Raw genomic sequence first — 6,182 nt, 5'->3', positions numbered from 1 at the left:
GGAGCTGGGAGCTGCCCGGAGGCCTCCCAGCTCCAGGGTGATGTTTCCAAAGATATTTGACCCGGTGGGGCGGAGGATCCGGGGGGATGCTGCGGTGATGGGGGGTTGGCAGCGCTTTCTTTCCCTGCAGCTGCGGGTCGAGAGGGAGCGTGTTGGGCAGGGAGCGGCTCTGTGGGGTTTGTCTGCGTGGTGCGAGGCGCAGAGCAGGGAGCTGGGATTGTGACGCACGCTGGGGGAGTGCGGGAGGTGTGAGCAGGACGAGGGGTGCTCTGGCACTGGTCAGGCTGGAGGGTTTAATGGGAAGTTGTGGGGATGCTGTGGGTACCGTGGAGAGCAGCAGTGCAGCCATGGAAGGGGTGCAGTGAGGGAGCTGTGCCCCGGTGCTTGGGTTGTGTTTGCCGGGCCTGGAGTGCTGTGATGGCAGAGACAAGATGCCAGTGCCAGGGCCACGGGAAGATGGCAGCCTAGGAGCTGTCCCCCGGCCTGGGGGCATCTAAGGGTGAGTCAGGGTCCCACTGTGCTCCATCCCAAAGGTGTCAGTCACCCAGGAGGGAGGAATGGAATCTTGGTTCCCCAGCTGTGGCCACAGGAGGTGTGTAACAAGGATGAGGGCAGCATCGAGAGACAATCATGGGTCCTGCTGTAGGATGAGTCCAGTTGCTGCCCAGGCACCTCACATTCCCCATTCGGGCCGGGACCCACCATAGGAGGAGTCTCTGCTTCCAAAGATGCATCTGAGCCCCTGGCCACCCTCCTCGGGGTGGCAGGACCCTGTGATGCCATCCCTGCTGGTGCTCTTCCCCGGAGCTCTTTGCTCCTGTGCTGATACTGTCACACCTTGCTCCAGCCCAGGGGGAGCCATCTCTGGACCGGGATGTGCCGTCTCCAGATAAAACCAGGCTACCTCGGTCCTTGGGAAAGGGGCACGTTTCCTCTCAGTAACACAACAGAAAACCTTAATTTGATTTTTCCCCTGTGCAGAGTCAGGAAGGAGGCATCAGAGGGGGAGCTTCTGCTTTTGCTTTAATCAATTCAAATCTCAGTCCTCACTTTCCTTCATTGCTCCTTGTCACCTGCCAGAGGCTCAGTATCATTCTCTGCTCTGAGCAGTGGCACATCCTCCACTGGCAGGTTATTCCAGCCAGGGAGGAGGGACAGTCATGGCTGAAGCCAAGGTAGCTTCTCAGGGAGCCAGGGCTCCTGCTCTGTCCACGGCACCTGGATTCACCATATGCATTGCCCAGCGAGCTGGGCACATGCCTGCAGCTGAGGGAACTACCTGAGCATTGCTGGCTGTGCCAGGCCTCGAGAGAATTAGTGAGAAAGCTTAATTAATCACTACAGCTCAGCCTGGTCGCTGCTTGCACTTCACCAGATCTGTGTTTGGATGGTGTCACTGGGGTAGATCCTGCATCCCTGGGGAGGGGAGAGAGCTTTGGGAGCTGTAGCACAGCTTGGAAAAGCTCACAGGCAGCAACAGGAAGGGAAGCACAGGCAGAGCTGTGGGCCTGGCACTGAAATCCCTGTGAGGGCGCTGAGGGAACCTTCTGGATCCAGAAATCATGTCCTGCCATGGAGGGAGGTGTCCAGGAAAGCTTCATGCCCTGGCCTAGGGAAGGGAGATCTGGGTAGCCCGGGCTGCTGTCTTGGATGGTCACCACACAATCCTGGCTGTCTCCCCTTGGGCATGGCCTGGGACTCTGTTCTGTTAACATGCAATTAATTGGCTTCTCATTGATTAAATTAACGGGCAGCACTGTGCTCCACAGAGAGGGAACCCCAGGAGCTGCTCAGGGTGGGGTAAACAAAGGGCTGGCTCAGGGGTCATCATGGGGTCCAGATCAAAACCTGCCTCTGCTACCATAATGAGTGTCTGACAGGAGCAGCGACAGGTGCAGTGGCCTCATAGAATGACAGCAGCCTGGAGGGGACCCCAGGAACCATCTGGGGTCTCAGGGCAGGCAGTGAGAGCAGCAGTCCTGGTGCTGGGGCTGTCCCTGTAACCCTCAGAGCACTCACAGCCCCAGTGAGGGCAGCACCATGGTCAGGTGGGAATTTCTATAAGAAAATGAAATCTTCAGGGTTTCCCCCCCCAAAAAAGGTGTTTTCCCCACTAGTCATCACTTGGAGAGGAACATGTTTCCCCCCCAACCTTCTCCATGAGTCATCCTTTATTCTCCTGCTTGTCCAGGGAAGGTTCCAGGACAATGCTGGGATCACCAGCACCTGCCAGTGCCACAACAGGTGAGCGGGCAGAGCCAAGTGACACCATGGTGGCATTGCTGGGGGCCAGTAGGTTGTGCCCCTTCAGGTGCTCCCAGCAAGGCAGTGCCAGAGGGGAAACCACCTTGATCCAGAGGGACAGGCAGAGGCTGTGGGACCAGATTAAGGACAAGGTGTCCTGTCCCATCCTGTCACCCATGAGAACTGGGGATTTTGTCACTCTGGGCACAGTGACACTGTGGTCCCACACCTCCACTGTTGGGGAAACCCATCATCCATGTCCCCAAGGAAAGGGCTAAACCTCCATGGGAGCAGGCATGGACTGCAAGCCTGTGGGAAAACCTCATGGGAAGCTTGGGTCATGGGGAACTGGGGAATCCTCAGCACCAACACCACTCCTGGTGAGGTTGGCTGTGCCACACCAGCTCCAGCCACACTGGATGGAGCTGCCTGGGCCTGGAGCATCTCTCACCCCCAGAAGCCCTGGGAGCATTTTGTTCTTTTCTTTCTCTCCTCGTGACACCCATCCCATGGCATATCCGAATGTTTCTCGTTGATGCCAGTTATTAGTGCATAAGTGTATTTTGGGGGAAAAATTAAAACAGAAAAAAGCGAAAAAAAGAAAGGAAAAAAAATTTTCAATTTATCACTTGTAACCATATATATAAATATATAAATATATATATTAAAAAGTGTTTATTTGCAAAAAATAAAATTGTTTTAACGGTAAACTATCTTATAATAAACTCCCGATTTGTGATGATCTGTTCTTTTGTTAATCATTGACAAATCCTCAGTTGGAGAGTACTGTCCGAGCAGCTCCGAGCAGCCGAGCAGCGCCGAGGCGCTCCCTGTACTGTATGTATGAAACAGCTGTATCGAATAAATGGTTATTGATTTTTTATTAGCACCGTCTCCTCAGCGTTATTGGGCAGTTTGGTACGAGGGTGGACATGGGATCCAGAGGGTTTGGATTAATCCTTCCTTCATGGCAATGGCTGAGAGGACTCCCCCATCTACTGGGGATGGAGCGTGTGGTCGCCAACCCAGGGGTGCCCCCAAAGCCGGGATGGGGAAGGTGAGGACTGGTGCTGCTTCCTGCACCAGCACTCGGCACAGCCAGCACTCCTGGTGCCAGGAGGATTCCCGGTGCCCACAGCCCCAAGCCTAGCTGTCCCCCACTCTCATGGCAGAAATCCCCCTAAAGCTGCTCCAAATCCATCCATCCCATCAGCAGCATCCAGCATCTCCTGGCCCCAGGGGCCACATCCAGCCCAGGACCTCTCCTCTCTGGGGAGCTCTGCGGGACCCGGGGCCGCCAGCCGGCTCTCCCAGCGTGGGAATAAATCCTCTTCTGCTCCCTAATGGCTTTTTTGGCACCGAACACAAGTCAGGGACAGATTTAGGCTGATCCCGCTACTGGCTGAGAACGCAGCCTTTCCCCACGGGGCTCTCGCCTCCCCGAAGACGGGTGGGGACCCCGGGAGAGATGCTTGCCTTCCTTTCCCCCCACACCCCCAAACATGTGGTACCCACAAACCTCAGCCCCGGGGCAACCCGGGCGTGATGGGAGCGCGGTGCCGAGTAAAACCAGATCCCACACAGCTCCCCGGGACCCCCACGGGGTCGTCCCAGCTCCCCGCAGTGTCCAGAGATACTGTCAGAGCCCGGGCTCACCCAAATCCCCCCAGCCGCAGAGTGGTGGGGGATGCTGTGTGCTGCATCCCTTAGCGTCTTGGGCAGGGATGCTACTGCGCAGCCACCCCACAGCGCCCACAGGTACCCACAGCATCACCCTGAGCCCCACAGCACCCACCCATCCCCAAAACACCCCCCTCCATACCTCCCAACACCTACCCGCACCCCACAACCCCACCCCTTGTGTCCTACAGCACCCAGCCATGCCCACATAGACCCATCTCCCCGCACAGCTCCTATCCATGACCGCAGCACCCCCTCTGTGCCCCATCTGCCCCCCACCCCCGGAGCACCCATCGCTGCCCAAACCCCCAAAGCCCACGCTCCGTTCCCGCTCCTTCCCCATCCCGCACTACAAGTCCCGGGGATCCCCGCGGCAGCGCCGCCCCCGCCGCTCCCCGCCCGCTCCCGCCTCTCCCGCAGCACCATGGCCGCGGCCCCGGTGCCCGAGGGGGCTCCGGTAGAACCGCACGACAGGTAAGACCCCGCTTTCTTTTCCCCGGGATAATCCCTCCGGGACGGGACCGACACGGCGGCGCCCCGGTGCCGCCGGTTCCCGTTTCCCGCCGGCTCCGGGGGTTGCGGTGCCGGTCCCGTTCCCCACGATGCCACTTCCGCGAGTGGGGCCTCCCCGAGCCCATCGCTCCATGAAATCCCTTCGCTTTTCCCACCAACCCTTTCTTCCCACCCCTGCTTTATCCCCTCCCCCCCTTTTTTTTTACCCTTTCGTGTTGTTACATTTTTCCTTGTTTATCTTATTTTACGGTTTTTGCCCTTAATTTCCCAGCAGATAAAACACAGACTCCCATTTTCCAAGCTTGCTCTCAGATACATCCACTCCATCAAGATGAAGAGTGGGACAACCTAAACTGTTCCACCCAAAAGCCCCGTACAGGGTGATTGCCTCCAGCCCCCACCCTGCACACACACTCATGTTCCCCTCTATTTTCCACCCGCTTTTTCAGCACAATCCTCAGGGGACTAACTGTTCCCAAACATCAAATATCTGGGAATTGCATTTGGAGCATCACTGGTGCTCTGGGGATGTGGCAAAGCTTATAGGGATGGAGCATCCCTGCCTCCCTGGTTGTAGGGTACCAACACCCCACAGTGCCAACCAACCAACCCCAGAGTCAGTGCCAGAGCATCTCCTTGTTCCCATCCCTCGTGTTCCCATCCTGCATGTTCCAGCAGCTAAGCCCATTGCTGGAACCATTGCTGGAGGCCATTGCAGCTGCCCGTGTCCTTCCTGTGGGTCAGCAGCAGATAGCAGAGAGGATGAGGATGAGGATGAGGTTGGGAGGAAGGAGTCTCCCCAAGTTGTGCCGGTCAAATGAGGGATGAGTAACTGGATTGTGTAACAGAGGCTCTTCCAGCGTGGCTCCCACTCGGTATAAATAGCAACAGATAATTGGGTTTGCGGAGGGAAATGTTTGTCCTTTTGTGGTGAGGGAGCAGAGACCATAATAGAGCTGGAAGAGAGCGCCTGTGCATGGAGCTGCTGAAATTAACTGTCCAGCTCCAGGTGGCTCCAGCTAGGACAGAGCTTGGTACAAGGCTGGGTAAACTGGGAGTGGCATTCCATGGGTTCCAGGATGGACATGGGCATGACATGTGACAGTGGGATGGCAGCCAGGTCCCTCCATCACTTGTGTGGGTTCCTCCATCCCTTGGACATGTTCCTCCATCCCTTGGGATGGTTTCTGGGACAGGGAAGGCCCAGCTAAGAGCTGGCACACATGGATCCAGCCTAAGAAAGCCCAGCTCAGTGATGGAGGAAGCATGTTTGACCTCCATGCTCCTGTGGGTGCTGCTCACAGAATGGGATCTGGTAGCAGGACCCTCTCCTGGGAACAGGCATCCTTCCACTGAGGTCTTGGTGTGTCTGCAGCTCTTACACCAATCCAGTGACAATACTTGTGACCAAACAAGGAAAATCCACCTGCAGTCCAGCTTGCATCCTTAAATCCCAGGGGAAACCCACCCAGCAGGTCCCAGCACCAGAAGGAAAAGGGGATCCTGGCCTTCGTGCCTGCTTTCCTCTCTCTCCATATTTTAAGTCTGCCATTAGAGGAAGGATTTGCTTAAACATCACCTGGTAGAAAAAAAAGTGCAAAACCCAGGAATTTCAACTTGTGCAAGAGCTCAGAAACTGGGAAGGGGCTTGGGAAGCAGAGAAGATTTGTGCCAGCAAGAAGGCTCAGTGACAACTGGCCTTTGGAGCTGGTGTTTCTCACCTGGGAGCCCAGCAGGAATATCGT

This window comes from Cinclus cinclus, chromosome 18 (assembly GCF_963662255.1).
Source record: "Cinclus cinclus chromosome 18, bCinCin1.1, whole genome shotgun sequence".
In the NCBI taxonomy this organism is placed as follows: Eukaryota; Metazoa; Chordata; class Aves; order Passeriformes; family Cinclidae; genus Cinclus; species Cinclus cinclus.
This window is presented reverse-complemented; position numbering follows the sequence as displayed.